We start from the raw sequence: 17,655 nt of genomic DNA on the forward strand, positions 1-17,655 counted from the left end.
ATTTCACCTACTATATACATGTATTTCACCTACTATATACATGTATTCTACCATATACATGTATTTCACCTACTATATCGTAGCCGAAATACATGTATTTCACCTACTATAAGCATGTATTTTACCTACTATATACACGTATTCTACTATTTACATGTATTTCACCTACTATATACACGTATTCTACTATATACATGTATTTCACCTACTACATACAAGTATTTCACCTACTGTATACAAGTATTTCACCTACTATATACATGTATTTTACCATATACATGTATTTCACCTACTATATACAAGTATTTCACCTACTATATACACGTATTCTACTATATACATGTATTTCACCTACTATATACAAGTATTTCACCTACTGTATACACGTATTCTACTATATACAAGTATTTCACCTACTATATACACGTATTCTACCATATACATGTACTTCACCTACTATATACATGTATTTCACCTACTATATCGTAGCTGAAATACGTGTGTTTCACCTACTATATACATGTATTTCACCTACTATATACACGTATTCTACTATATACAAGTATTTCACCTACTATATACATGTATTTCACCTACTATATACATGTATTTCACCTACTATATCGAAGTATTTCACCTACTATATACACGTATTCTACCATATACATGTATTTCACCTACTATATACATGTATTTCACCTGCTATATACATGTATTCTACTATATACATGTATTTCACCTACTATATCGTAGCCGAAATACGTGTATTTCACCTACTATATACATGTATTTCACCTACTATATACACGTATTCTACTATATACATGTATTTTACCTACTATATACATGTATTCTACCATATACATGTATTTCACCTACTATATCGTAGCCGAAATACGTGTATTTCACCTACTATATACATGTATTTCACCTACTATATACACGTATTCTACTATATACAAGTTTTTCACCTACTATATACATGTATTTCACATACTATATACACGTATTCTACCATATACATGTATTTCACCTACTATATACATGTATTTCACCTACTATATCGTAGCTGAAATACGTGTGTTTCACCTACTATATACATGTATTTCACCTATTACTTACATGTATTTCACCTACTATATACATGTATTTCACCTACTATATACACGTATTCTACTATATACAAGTATTTGACCTACTATATACAAGTATTTCACCTACTATATACATGTATTTTACTATATACATGTATTTCACCTACTATATCGTAGCTGAAATACGTGTTTCACCTACTATATGCATGTATTTCACCCATTGCTTACATATATTTCACCTACTATATACATGTATTCTACTATATACATGTATTTCACCTACTATATCGTAGCCGAAATACGTGTATTTCACCTACTATATACACGTATTCTACTATATACATGTATTTCACCTACTATGTACACGTATTCTACTATATACACGTATTCTACTATATACATGTATTTTACCTACTATATACATGTATTCTACCATATACATGTATTTCACCTACTATATCGTAGCCGAAATACGTGTGTTTCACCTACTATATACATGTATTTCACCTACTATATACACGTATTCCACTATATACATGTATTTTACCTACTATATACAAGTATTTCACCTACTACATACATGTATTTCACATATTATATACATGTATTCTACCATATACATGTATTTCACCTACTATATCGTAGCTGAAATACGTGTGTTTCACCTACTATATACACGTATTCCACTATATACATGTATTTCACCTACTATATACATGTATTTCACCTGCTATATACATGTCTTTCACCTACTATATACATGTATTCTACTATATACATGTATTTCACCTACTATATACATGTGTTTCACCTACTATATACATGTATTTCACCTACTATATACATGTATTTCACCCATTACTTACATGTATTTCACCTACTATATACACGTATTCTACTATATACATGTATTTCACCTACTATATACATGTATTCTACTATATACGTGTATTTCACCTACTATATACATGTATTTCACCTACTGTATACATGTATTTCACCTACTATATTGTAGCCGAAATACGTGTATTTCACCTAATATATACAAGTATTTCAAAAACTATATACATGTATTTCACCTACTATATACATATATTCTACCATATACATGTATTTCACCTACTATATCGTAGCTGAAATACGTGTGTTTCACCTACTATATACATGTATTTCACCTATTACTTACATGTATTTCACCTACTATATACACGTATTCTACTATATACATGTATTGTACCTACTATATACAAGTATTCTACTATATACATGTATTGTACCTACTATATACATGTATTCTACTATATACATGTATTTCACCTACTATATCGTAGCCGAAATACGTATATTTCACCTACTATATACATGTATTTCACCTACTATATACACGTATTCTACTATATACATGTATTTCACCTACTATATACATGTATTCTACCATATACATGTATTTCATCTACTATATCGTAGCCGAAATACATGTATTTCACCTACTATATACATGTCTTTCACCTACTATATACACGTATTCTACCATATACATGTATTTCACCTACTATATACATGTATTTCACCTACTATATCGTAGCTGAAATACGTGTGTTTCACCTACTATATACATGTATTTCACCTATTACTTACATGTATTTCACCTACTATATACACGTATTCTACTATATACAAGTATTTGACCTACTATATACATGTATTTCACCTACTATATACACGTATTCTACTATATACAAGTATTTCACCTACTATATACATGTATTCTACCATATACATGTATTTCACCTACTATATCGTAGCTGAAATACGTGTGTTACACCTACTATATGCATGTATTTCACCTATTGCTTACATATATTTCACCTACTATATACACGTATTCTACTATATACATGTATTTCACCTACTATATCGTAGCCGAAATATGTGTATTTCACCTACTATATACACGTATTCTACTATATACACGTATTCTACTATATACATGTATTTTACCTACTATATACATGTATTCTACCATATACATGTATTTCACCTACTATATCGTAGCCGAAATACGTGTGTTTCACCTACTATATACATGTATTTCACCTACTATATACAAGTATTTCACCTACTACATACATGTATTTCACATATTATATACATGTATTCTACCATATACATGTATTTCACCTACTATATCGTAGCTGAAATACGTGTGTTTCACCTACTATATACACGTATTCCACTATATACATGTATTTTACCTACTATATACATGTATTCTACTATATACATGTATTTCACCTACTATATCGTAGCCGAAATACGTGTATTTCACCTACTATATACATGTATTTCACCTGCTATATACATGTCTTTCACCTACTATATACATGTATTCTACTATATACATGTATTTCACCTACTATATACATGTATTTCACCTACTATATACACGTATTCTACTATATACATGTATTTCACCTACTATATACATGTATTCTACTATATACGTGTATTTCACCTACTATATACATGTATTTCACCTACTGTATACATGTATTTCACCTACTATATACATGTATTCTACCATATACATGTATTTCACCTACTATATTGTAGCCGAAATACGTGTATTTCACCTAATATATACAAGTATTTCACCAACTATATACACGTATTTCACCTACTATATACATGTCTTTCACCTACTATATACACGTATTCTACTATATACATGTATTTCACCTACTATATCGTAACCAAAAAACGTGTATTTCACCTACTATATACATGTATTTCACCTACTGTATACATGTATTTCACCTACTATATACATATATTCTACCATATACATGTATTTCACCTACTATATCGTAGCTGAAATACGTGTGTTTCACCTACTATATACATGTATTTCACCTACTATATACACGTATTCTACTATATACATGTATTTCACCTACTATATACATGTATTCTACCATATACATGTATTTCATCTACTATATCGTAGCCGAAATACATGTATTTCACCTACTATATACACGTATTCTACTATATACATGTATTGTACCTACTATATACACGTATTCTACTATATACATGTATTTTACCTACTATATATATGTATTCTACTATATACATGTATTTCACCTACTATATCGTAGCCGAAATACGTGTATTTCACCTACTATATACATGTCTTTCACCTACTATATACACATATTCTACTATATACATGTATTGTACCTACTATATACACATATTCTACTATATACATGTATTGTACCTACTATATACATGTATTCTACTATATACATGTATTTCACCTACTATATCGTAGCCGAAATACGTGTATTTCACCTACTATATACATGTCTTTCACCTACTATATACACATATTCTACTATATACATGTATTTCACCTACTATATCGTAACCAAAAAACGTGTATTTCACCTACTATATACACGTATTCCACTATATACATGTATTTCACCTACTGTATACATGTATTTCACCTACTATATACATGTATTCTACCATATACATGTATTTCACCTACTATATTGTAGCCGAAATACGTGTATTTCACCTAATATATACAAGTATTTCACCAACTATATACACGTATTTCACCTACTATATACATGTCTTTCACCTACTATATACACGTATTCTACTATATACATGTCTTTCACCTACTATATACACGTATTCTACTATATACATGTATTTCACCTACTATATACATGTATTCTACCATATACATGTATTTCATCTACTATATTGTAGCCGAAATACGTGTATTTCACCTAATATATACAAGTATTTCACCAACTATATACACGTATTCTACTATATACATGTATTTCACCTACTATGTACAAGTATTTCACCTACTATATACACGTATTGTACTACATACATGTATTTCACCTACTATATAGTAGCCAAAACATGTGTATTTCACCTACTATATACACGTATTCTACTATATACATGTATTTCACCTACTACTTACATGTATTTCACCTACTATATACATGTATTTCACCTACTATATTCATGTATTTTACCTACTATATACACTTATTCTACTATATACAAGTATTTCACCTACTATATCGTAGCCAAAAAACTTGTATTTCACCTACTATATACATGTATTTCACCTGCTATATACAAGTATTTCACCTACTATATACAAGTATTTCACCTACTAAATAGTAGGTGAAATACATGCATATAGTAGGTGAAATACATGTATCTCAGCTACTATATAGCAGGTAAGTACGTGGTTTTGGACGCAGCCCACGGCTTCAAGCAGTCGTCCAATTGCACGTATAGCATGACAAATAATTAACTGCACTTGAAGCTTTTGTAAAATTTTAAATAAAAAACACCCAAAACTGTATACGGTACCATAACGAAGACGAACTGTATTTCGAAATTCTGGAGGGAACGTCGGATGGCGTGGTGTGGGGACGTAATGACATGTGCCATTAATCAATCTCTGTTCTATAACATGTAAAACAGGAACATGAATAACGGGAACTGGAAAAACGGGAATTTTCTTCTCCAGTTCAGTCATAGCCAGTCTCACAGCTACCATTCAGAGAGGGTGAAGTTGAACAAGTTTCCTCATGTCACACTGATTGACAGGTCGAGGGAGAAAGGCTGTCGTTCCCACACAGCGAGCCGGACAGTAATGCTCTCTTTCAGACACCTGGCTACGATTTGATCTCACAAATCACATGCATAAGTAGCCTAAGCCTCCTTTTGTTAAGAAAAAACAGGTATAAAAGAGAGAAAGCAGTGCTTTTAATAAACTGATGTTGACTGAGAGCTGAGGCGTCGCTAGAGGGCTGGATTTTGGGTTTGAACCCCCCTGAAATATTTTATATCAGTTCCAAATGCTTACTTGTGGGTGCTTATAACTGAATATATATACGCATCAAGTTATGTTGTATGTAATGATGTTCATAAAAGATTCCATTACAATTTCATACTCAAATAGCCTGAGTTTGTTTATTAACATTTTAATGCTATTGCGAGCACCAGATTTAACCAATCAGAATCATGCATGCTTCCCCTACTCCTACTGTCCGGCATCCACCCAAAAAGCATGAGCATGTCACATTTCACAATATAATGTTGTATAGTACATTTCCACCCGCCTCTTGAAATTAACTCCTGGCTACTCCCCTGGCTGAGAGTGATCTCTCTGGACCACTTGAAGCAATGTTCAAGCCATTACACATGCGATGCTGTAAAGTGATATTGTGATGCACCATATTTCCTGTACGATTTTGCAACTCAGCCCTTTTTTAGCATGACAGATTGATATTGAACTGAGTGACTCATAAGTGGAGAAAACCAAAACATGTACATACACCATTGTTTTATCTATTTCAACCTGATCCTGTATGTAGATGTGTGTGGGGGGGGGGGGATGGGGGATGGGTGATGACTCAGAGTAGGACCACACCCTGACTCTGACTCATTCATATACACACACACTTCTCAGGAATCTGACGAACTTACAGCAATACAGCCATTTTCACAACCTTGCCCGCAGCGAAGTGTTGTCAGTGTTAAGTTGATGATGGACAGAGAATGTTTCTATGCTGTTTGTACATTATGTTTTATGTAATTGTACGGGCTGTTCAACAAAATCCCTTCGTACATAGCTCAACTATATATCTATGTAACAATATATTTAGCACGCTATTGGAATGTGGGGGAGGTGGGGAATTGCGCTGTTTAAAAAATGCACAGATAAAAATACCGGATAAAAAAAATATTAGCACTGATTTGGGTCAGTGTGAAACTGTGCAGAGTACCTCATGTTCTCCCCGGGTTTTCTCTATATCTTCCGGTTTCCATCCACTTCCTAAAAACATTCTAGTAGCTGTCAGAACTGGCTACATTTAATTGCCCCTATACTGTATATGAATGTGTGTGTGTGTGTGTGTGTGTGTGTGTGTGTGTGTGTGTGTGTTTATGGTACCCAGCGATGCACTATTCCAGCCTCATACCCAGCACTCCTGGGATAGGCTCCGGATTCACCGCTAGCCTGATCAGGATGAAGCTCTTACGGAAGATGAATGAATTAATATTATGAAAGAATATTATTATATACAGAGTTGTCACTATGTTTAAACCTTTTACTGAATGGTGTTGCCATATGGCAACAATTAATTTATTTAACAATGAATTTATGATAGGCAATGATACATAATTGTACTTTGAAATTGTGCTCATTTCAGACATTTTACAACTGCACCATAGTTTCAGGGGAAAGAGTGAAGAATTCAAGAGAAAGAGTTCATAATATACTTCACCCAAATCATGTGTGGCTCGAATGTTTGTATGTTTTTTGAGTGAGTAAATCCATCCACATACTTTTTACAATTGTAGTTCCTTTCTAGAAGATATAACATGCTTACTAGGTGGCAAAAAACCCCTCTGCAACATATAGTCTGGAAAATGCAGTAATTGGAATTGTAATCTCATACATTTTGTGTTATTTTTGACTATATGATACTTTCCACCAATGCACGTTGTTGCCATATGGCAAAAATTGATCTAAACTACTCCTACCTTTTAATTATTTTTTTTAACATTTATTTTTTATTGCTTGAACTAATTCAAGTAATAAAAATCCACAAAGCATTTTTTTTGATAATTTAAATGTAATCATTCAGCCAGCAGAGGGTTACGATATGAACAGTGCTTATAGTGCATGTTACAAGTTAGAGCAACCAACAATTTAGACTTTTGCACCGTTTATACTGACACAACTTTTTTCTCATATTATAGTCGATCATCTGACTGCGTGACAGATCGATTGAATTATCCACCTCGTTCAATCGGATTGATCTCAGTCAGGCGACTGACTGAACAGTCATGCGGATTATTAGCAGATTTTTGAGCTGCATGTAAACTGGGTGTTTTGAACTCCGTTTACTTATTACTTAGGAAGTATGGATTCTTGTTTGAGTTTAGGGTTAGCATGTAACCGCATTGCTGTCAGTGTGTGTGTGTGTGTGTGTGTGTGTGTGTATATTCGTGAGTGTGTGTATGTGAGAAACTGTCAGAAAGTGAAGAAAGTGTCAACAGTAAGTGCTGAAAAAAAAAAGGTGTGGTGTTTTACAGGAACAAATATGAAAAGTAGTTTACCAAGCCATGCTGTTATGTGGCTTTCAGATTTACATATTGTGAACATGACATGTGATGTCGGTGCTAATACAGTATAATTCCAGTCAAGTGTACAGCTAAATCAGAATAATGCTATATACAAACACTGAACTTACTTCAACCAGACATTTTATAGCAGAGGTTCTAACTAAAACCCCTCTAAGCCTCCCCATATATATATATATATATATATATATATATATATATATATATATATATATATATATATATATATATATATGTGCATGTATGTATGTATAATTTTTCTGTTTTGATAGATAGATAGATAGATAGATGATAGATTTTTTTGCTTTTGTGTTTTTGTACTTTATTTTAAAAAAATAACTTTTATGACTTTTATAAAACTATATAACGGATGGGTATTGAACATGAATGATATAAAATGTTTCTGAACACTATAGCTACTTTGAACAAGAGAACTAGCCTTAGTAACGTGGACTATTTTACATGTAAAACATGTTGCATTACATTCGTCTTGCATTCTAAAAACATTCACATACGAATCATGTAAGTTGGGACGAAGGGCGGGTCTCGTTATCCATGACATCACTGAAGTCAATCACTGAACAGAGCAATTTGTCCAAAATGTTGCTAGATTTGTCACTAGGTGGTCTCCACTGACAGCTAGATAAAAGGCAGGCTAAGAGAGGCTCCACCTCTCCCCAGCAAAAAGAAAATACAGAGGGAGCGGGAACGCTGGGCTTTTCATTTATGCGCTTTCTATTTGAATAGCAATAAAATACACCAAGTCCCCACGTGATGCCCTGTCTGTGCTTTTTTCTTGAAAACTATTTGTGCCCCCCCGGTTGAGAACCACTGTTTTATAGGAATCAAAAGAGTACAAAAACAATGTTTTATTTAACTCATTATTTCATTCATCTTCAATAAAGGATTGATCCTGGTCAGAGTTGCAGTGGATCTGGAGTCTACCCAAACTGGGCATGAAGGAAGGAATACACCCTGACTGGGATGCCAGAACATCACTCGCCACCATTCACACACTCATTCACACATGGGGGCATTTTAAGTTTTAGGTCGCCAGTGTTTTTTCAAAAGTCGAAGGAAACCAGAGAACCCAGAAGAAATCCACATGGGTCTGGGGAGAACATGTACAGTTGGGTCCATAAGTATTTGGACAGGGACACAGTTTTTGTCATTTTGCGTCTGCGCACCACCACAATGAATTTGTAAAGAAGCAATCAAGATGCGAGTAAAGTGCAGACTTTCAGCTTTAATTCAAGGTGTTTACTAAAAATATTGCATTTACTGTTTTTTTTTTGCAGATTCTCTCCATTCTCATAGGCTCAAAAGTAATCGGACAGTTCACTGAAAAGCAGTTTCATGGTCGGGTGTGGCCTATTTCCTCATTTTTTTCTACAGGCGGTACTATAGTAGCGGGGGGGGGGGGGGGGGGGGGGGGGGGGGGGGGGGGGGGGGGGGGGGGGGGGGAGGGGGGGCAGGCAGGCTGGGGCCACTTGTGCTTTTAGGGGGCACACTTTATCATTTATTTTAACCTAAAGTACTTTCAGGATTATTGCAAGTCATTTTTCACTGTCTCTACAAGTTGTCTCTACAAGTAAGCTAAGAAAATAATGAAATAAATAAAAATAATAAATAATAATAAACAAATAAAAAAACTTTTACTTGGCCAGAGAGTAAATTTAATATAAATATAAACATATATATATACACCGATATAATATATAATAGCATTATACATGTCTCCTACAAACAAAATGCTTTCTTGAGTATATAGACCGGCACATGAAAAGTCAACGAACAACATATGTGAATATGTGTGGCACAAAACAAACACCGTTCGGTTAAAAGAATCTCTGCTTGGAGAGAATTAATAAACATGTAGGCTAATATAACTGTGGATATAATACTTATACAGCTATGATAGTGAAAATAAATTAAGATGAATAAGGGCATTCGAAATAGATTAAACCTGGATCATTTCAGGTACGTGTACGCAGCTTTATTCATATCAAAGTTTCTACTATCGCAGTTAAAGTAACTGTTTGCACTCTGATAGAGACGTGTTCCCATTAGCTGTACTCTGTAGGTAGTATGACCTACTATTGATGGATGTCAACATTGCATAACCACACGCAGAATACCCCCACTACGCTTATGTGCAGAACTTGCATTCCTGTGCAGAACTCACTTTTGTAGGCTTTTGAGTGGATAAAAGATAGAAACCTTCTTCATTTCTGGGAAAAAAAAGGTAGCCAGTTTAAACTGTAATGCCCTCCCACCCCTTGAAATGCACTCCCCTGACTCAGTCTCCCCGCACAACACCCTCCAACAAAATTCCAGACCACTCTTGAATATTTCATGACAAATTAATGAGATAAAAGATCTGCAGTTGATTCCAAGTGTTGAATTTGCATTTGGTAGCCATTCATGGGAACTATAATAACTATATAATATGAAGTCCAAAGAGGTGTCGATGCAAGTCAAGGAGGCCATCATTAGGATTAAAAAACCAAAACAGTCCTATCGGAGAGATAGCAGAAACTTTAGGAGTGGCCAAATCAACAATTTGGTACATTCTTGAAAAAAAGGAATGCACAGCAACATCAAAAGCCCTGGAAGACCATGGAAAAGAACTAAATTGGATGAACACAGAATTATTTCCTTGTTGAAGAAAACCCCGTTCACAACATCTAGTCAAGTCAAGGACACTCTGGAGGAGGTAGGAGTATCATTGTCAGAGTCTACAATCAAGAGACACCTTCATGAATGTATATACAAGGGGTTTACCTCAAGATGCGAAACCACTGGTAACACTCAAGAACAGAAAGAGCAGATTAGACTCTGCTAGAAAACATCGGAGAGAAAAGCCTGCCCAGTCCTGGAACAAGATTCTTTGGACAGATAAAACCAAGATTAACTTGTACCAGAATGATGGGAATAGAAGAGTATGCAGAAGGAAAGGAAGGGCTCATTATCCAAAGCATACTACATCATCTGTCCAAAATGGTGGAGGGAGTGTTATGGCATGGGCATGTATGGCTGCCAATGGAACTGGTTCACTGGTGTTTATTGATGATGTGACTGCTGATAGAAGTAGCAGGCTGAATTCTGAAGTGTATAGAGCTATACTGATCAAATTCAGCCAAATGCTGCAAAAATGATAGGACGGTGCTTCACAGTACAGATGGATAATGACCCAAAACATACAGCGAAAGCAACCCAAGAGCTTCCTAATGCAAAGAGATGGAATGTTCATAAATGGGCAAATCAGTCATCTGACTTCAACTCAATTGAGCATGCTTTTCATTTACTGAAGACAAAACTGAAGGCAGAAAGACCCACAAATATGCAGCAACAGAAGGCAGCTGCAGTAAAGGCCTGGCAAAGCAACTCAAGGGGGGAAACTCAACATTTGATGATGTTCATGGTTTCCAGATTTGAGACAGTCATTGATTGCAAAGGATTTGCATCCAAGCATTAAAAATAATCTTGATTTTCTAATCAAGTAATAGTTTGATTATAATATATAGTTTGTCCAGTTACTTTGAGCTTGTGTAAATGGAGGGACTCTGTAAAAAAAAAAAAAGATAGTTGTCATTCCTAAAAGGTTAATGCAATATTTTTTGTTAAAGCCCTTGAATTAAAGTTGAAAGTCTCCACTTCAATCACATCTTGATTGCTTCATTTCAAGTCCATATTGATGGTGTAGAGAGGCAAAATTACAAAAATTGTGTCACTGTCCAAATATGTATGGAGCCGACTATATATCTCCAATAGACAGTAACCTGAACTCAGGATCGAACCAAGGACCTGTTGCTACAGCACCATGCTGTCCATTTTGTTATGATTTTAATTTGAAAAGTAGTGCAACCTAGATTAAAAATAGAGCACTGAATCCGAGTCTGAATAATTGATTCTTTTTTTTTTTTTTTTTTTTTTTTAGAAAATACAATCATCACTCAGCCTCACACACTCAAAAAACAAAAGTATATTAACCCTATCATCAACCCACATATATTGAGTCCAGTGTGACCTGCCCTCTTTTTTTCAAATAACGAGGGCCAATTCAGCTAAAATTAGTTCTGGGCCAGACAAGACTAATTGAGATAAACAGTTGGAGAGAAAAGTCCAAGTCCACTACTGAGGGCAGCTGGAATTCTTTATTTAGGCTTTGTTTACAGGGACATTGTAAATGCACTGTTTGCTGTTGATATTAAGAACAAAGTATGACAGGACCATGCATCATCTCATAGGAGAGGGTTTAGGTCAGAGAATCCTATGTATGCATGACCGTCCATGTGATTCATGGTCAAGCCCACCCCTCTCCCCACTTCAAGCATGCAATGCGTATTGATGATTTCCAAAATGTTGGCTTTAAGCTTATCTGAGAATCACAGCTGAGAAACATAGCAGTTTGGGGCTAAGCAAGAATGAAGACAAGAAGGACGAAACACGAAACTCCAATTTGAAAAAAGAAATTTAATGGTTGAGATGCCACATATTACGAAATTGCACTAGAACACTTGGACCTTTCTTTACCTACTGATCAGTATTTTGTGTTAGGAACTATATCTCTGTCTCAAACTGTGTTCTTCACATGCTAGTGCACTATTAATACCTGGATGATGTGCTAGAATTGCAGAGAATGGTTGTATTGAACACCAGAGACACTCAGAGCTCACAGTGTGCTATATGTACTGGAATGAATGTGGTCATTAGTCTGAAATTAGAGAATGACACCTAACTGCTAGCTCTGTGTATGCTAGCTCGACTGCACGTAACTAATGTTTCCTACAGCGTAAGGGTGCTTTCACACTTTCAGAAAAAATAATGCCAAGCCATAACATAATCATAACAATGTTCTTTCTAGTTCTAGCTAGTATCGGCTAACTAACTATCCTGGGTTTGCTATATAGATTAGATTTATTATTATCAGTAATAAAGATTAAATAAAGATTTTTTGAGGGTTGTTTTTGCTTCGCTGCAGCTTTGGATGACTAATTCTTCACCAGCTCTTTATCCTCCATGGTTTTTTCCTCGTTTGTCCCAACTTGCAACATGACTGGAGGTAAAGCAAAAAAAAAAAAAATTTAATTCTTGACGTCAGTTGGGAATTTTCTGAAAAGTTGAACCTTGGATGCTCTTTTGCGACCAAAAAATGCAGACGGGAACGCTATTCCCATAAGGCTAAATGTAAAATGTGTGAGGGCAGATGAGAAAAAATGGCAAGTGGGAACGCACGTCAACACGCCCCTGCTTTGTGTGAGTATCCACTGTATATGTGAAGTGATATCAAATGCTGACAACATGCTTACCATTTAATTTGCTGTAAAGGTTTATTATTTTTCATATTCAGATACCCATAAAGTAACCTCAAACAAATAAATACAGGGTGTCCCAAAAGTCTCCATACAGTATGTTTGACTATGTTTCAGCGGATGTTCGTGGACATCCACTTTTGGATCAGTCTGCAACACTTCCAGTCTTTTTGAATTTATTAATAAGTTTGGCAACAGTGTCGTGTGTAAGGTGCTCACCGTGTTTCCTGTTAAAGTCCATCGCAACCTTGCGACAGCTTCCCAATCCAGCCATGAGGATGATCTCAATACGTTCTTCTTTTGTCAAAGACATTCTTAAAGGCTATCAAAAAAAATTATAATAAAAAAAAAAACAATATATGTGTGTGTGTGTGTGTGTGTATGTGCGTATATGTGTGGCATATATGTGTGTGTGTTTGTTTGTATATATATATATATATATATATATATATATATATATATATATATATATATATATATATAAATTAAGTATGAAATATTTTTGGAAGACATTTTACTAAAAAAAATATTTAATTTACCCTATGTATGGAGACACTTTTGGGACACCCTGTAAAAATGTACAGCAATTGTAAATGTAACAACTAACCTTACCTAGCTACTCAGCGTCTAGTTAAACGAATGTCATAACCCCATGTTACAAGCATTACAGACTGAGCCACTGGTAGTGGTTTAATATTGAATCAAGGCAAACAGCTTTCAGAAAAATGGACTATTACCAATGGGTAAGCATGAATGTGCTACAGACTGATTGCTAGTTAGCTATTTTAGCATTACACAACTAGCTAAATAACTATCTAGGTAGTTAGTTAGTTAATGCTATTAGATGTAATTAGATACCATTAATGATAATGAGCTTTGCACTTCAGTGAAGACTGTTTTCTCTAAGTAACTATAACTAGTGTAAGTAACCAAATATATAAAGTGTCATGAGGTAAAATATCATTCCTAGCTAACATTACTATTTACCTGACAGAAACTTGTTTCTCCTCTTGCTCTCTCTCAGATCAGGGATTGTGCAACAATATGGTAGTTAGTTAAATAGATAGAGAAGTAATCCCAGAGGAAAATTCACAATTAGCACACAATCTCAACCCCAAACCCCCCCCCCCCCCCCCCCCCCCCCCCCCCACACACACACACACAATTAGTAGTGTAATGTATAAATAGTGCACTGTATTTTAAATAATGTATCAAATGCTAGTGGTGTTATTTTATGTCACCCAAAATCCCCATAGTGTGTCACATATTACACTGTACTGTATTTTATTGGCAAATACACACTTTATGTAACTGAATAAAAATGCAGCTCACAGGGTTTACAGTGCAATCTGAATTGAAGACTTTCATGGCAAAGTTCAACTTCTGAAGGTCCAAAAATTGACTGATGAACTAACTCTACATCTGCATAGATTACATAATAATGATTATCCACTACCAGAGTCACTTTTTTTCTGATAGAAATGGGTCACTGGGGCATCTGGATTCTGAAGTGGGAAGAAAAAACCGAGAAGGTAAAAAGAGAGCTCAAGAGAAGAAAAGAAAAGGAGAGAGAGAGAGAATTAAAGAGAGAATAAGAAATGGGACGAAAGAGAGAGCAAAGGAATTCGGGTGGGTGGAGGAAAGGACTGCAGAATCTGTGAGTCTTTGAGGCTACTGAGACGTAGAGCAGATGTGGACTGCCAAACCTTTCACAGTATAGGTCCTAGTGTGCTGTTGCCTATGGAAGCAACCAGGTGAGATCATGTAGCCTGTCTGTAAGCATGAATTCCATCATATCTGTTAAAAAGGAATTTATTATATCAGTCAAAATACTAAAAAATATAAATCCCCACAGTTCCTTGCTCTACTGTATATGGGTCACTGTGGCAGCACACACTCAAATATAGCACATCCTCAGTGTGTGTGTGTGTGTGTGTGTGAGAGAGAGAGAGCGAGAGAGAGAGAGGGGGCAAAATATGGAAACTGGTAAATTCAATAATAAAACCCATTTCTATTACATGGATGTGAAAGTATGAAGTCACGTTTGATTTGAGATTTAAAAAAAAACATAAAATAAGACAAAATAAATCACACTATAGCAACAGTTAAAGAGAGGTGAGACCTACTTATCAGCATTACCCTTTACCTTTACAAAATACTCTTCCTTAATTATAACAGCATTTGTGAAAAAAAAAGTAATAACCCAATCCATTCATTTTCTGTACCACTTATCCTACACAGGGTCGTGGGAAGCCTGGAGCCTTTCCCAGGGGATTCGGGGCACAAGACAGGGGACACGCTGGACACCCATCGCAGGACACATTCACACACACATTCACATACTACGGACCATTTAGAGATGCAAATCTGCCTACAGTGTATATCTTTGGACTGGGGGAGGAAACTGGAGTACCCGGAGGAAACCTTTGAAGCACAGGGAGAGCATGCTCTGTGCACACAGGGTGGAGGAGGAATTCGAACCCCCCATCCCTGGAGGTGCGAAGCAAATGTGCTAACCACTAAACCACCAAATAATAACTCAACAATTCTAATGAAACTCTTATCAGTCTTTAAGCTAAATAACCAAACTGTAACACTATTTATGTGTTCAGATATTGCCATTTATCAAGAACAAAAAGAAGCAACAGCAACAATATTATATTCAGGATGTACTTTTCTTGTACAATTTTGTTTTATAACACTGATTTGTTGTTCTGTTCTATACAGTATGTACACTTTGTTCATCATTAAATATATATATATATATATATATATATATATATATATATATATATATATATATATATATATATATATATATCAATTAAATAGGGGGCAGTGGGAGCAGAAAGAGCTCTGTTCACTCAGAGAAAGATGAAGAATGTGATGGGGAAAGAGGGAAGGATGTAGAGAATCAGGTTGCTTAATATAGACAAACATTTTCAGTATCTGTCACAGTCCCTAAAGCCTCAGTAATGTGTACCATGGGATTAACACTCCTGTGTTTATGAGCACACACACACACATTAGTAAAATCCAACAGTTCTCATCAGTGTGTGACTGTGGACTCTCTGACCTTACTGTGAGAGTAAACAGCAGTCATAAAGTAGCCAAACACGGCTAAAGCCATGAACTAGTTTATTAGACATCCATACATCCGGAGCTGCTCCCCAATAAAGACGTCATGGATAGTGATGAACTCTCAGCTAGTGGGAGGAAACAATAGAGAGAGAGAGAGAGAGAGAGAGAGAGAGAGAGAGAAATGAATTATTGGTGTACTATATAACTCAGTATACTATATATAGTGCAAAATAATATTCTTTTCAGAGTGTTTCACACACTTCACATTCCAGGTGCACCGCAACATGGCTGCACTGGAAAAAGTGCAAATCCTTCCCCACTTTTGTATATTGCACTGTGTTTATTGTCTTCTTATGTACTTTTTTTCATTATGTATGTTTTTATTCTGTTTTGATCGTTTGTTTTGACTTGGGTCCATACGGCATAAGGAAACCCCAGCATGCTCAGCACTTAGTCACTGACTTCATGTCTCTTTAGTTAATGTACAGTATAATTCAAAAGTTTGGACATGCATTGTAATAGAGAGGGGTTTATTTTCTCCCCCATATTTTCAGTAATTTCTACCTTTTAAAATAATAGTGAAGACATTCATTGGATCTGACTGGACGGATCTGGAGTCTGTCCCGGGAACACTAGGGTACAGGGCACCATGCAGACATCAGAACTATACAATAACTTATGTGGAATTATTCTGTGTATGCCCCTCCGCCCCCTCCCCCCCAAATGATTATTGAATAAATGAAAACCAAACCATCTTATGTTTTTGATTCTTCAAAATAGCTACTTTTTGCCTTTGCAAACTCTTACGATTCTTTCAACCCACTTCATAAGGTATCCTTGGACGCCTTTCCAACAGTTTTGAACGAGTTCCTACATATGCTGAGGATTTGTTGGCTGCATTTCCTTCAGTCTCTGGTCTAGTTTAAAACTGAATTTAATCAGGTGTGCACAAACTTTTGACT

The 17,655-nt window shown here is 35.3% G+C and overlaps 1 long non-coding RNA gene across 2 annotated transcripts in view; it reads left to right on the forward strand.

Moving 5' to 3' along the window:
* The window catches only part of LOC124626471 (uncharacterized), a 28,336-nt gene extending 10,890 nt beyond the window's left edge, over nt 1–17,446 (forward strand). Inside the window, exons 2-3 of one of the 2 annotated variants that reach the window (XR_008398317.1) lie at nt 13,282–13,556; nt 15,854–17,446. This is a non-coding gene — a long non-coding RNA (uncharacterized LOC124626471). Of the gene's footprint in view, nt 1–9,764; nt 13,557–15,853 lie in introns of those variants that run through there. The other variant, XR_006981335.2, reaches the window with a different exon arrangement.
* Nucleotides 17,447–17,655: the final 209 nt, after the last annotated feature.

This window comes from Ictalurus punctatus, chromosome 2 (assembly GCF_001660625.3).
Source record: "Ictalurus punctatus breed USDA103 chromosome 2, Coco_2.0, whole genome shotgun sequence".
NCBI classification, from domain to species: domain Eukaryota; kingdom Metazoa; phylum Chordata; class Actinopteri; order Siluriformes; family Ictaluridae; genus Ictalurus; species Ictalurus punctatus.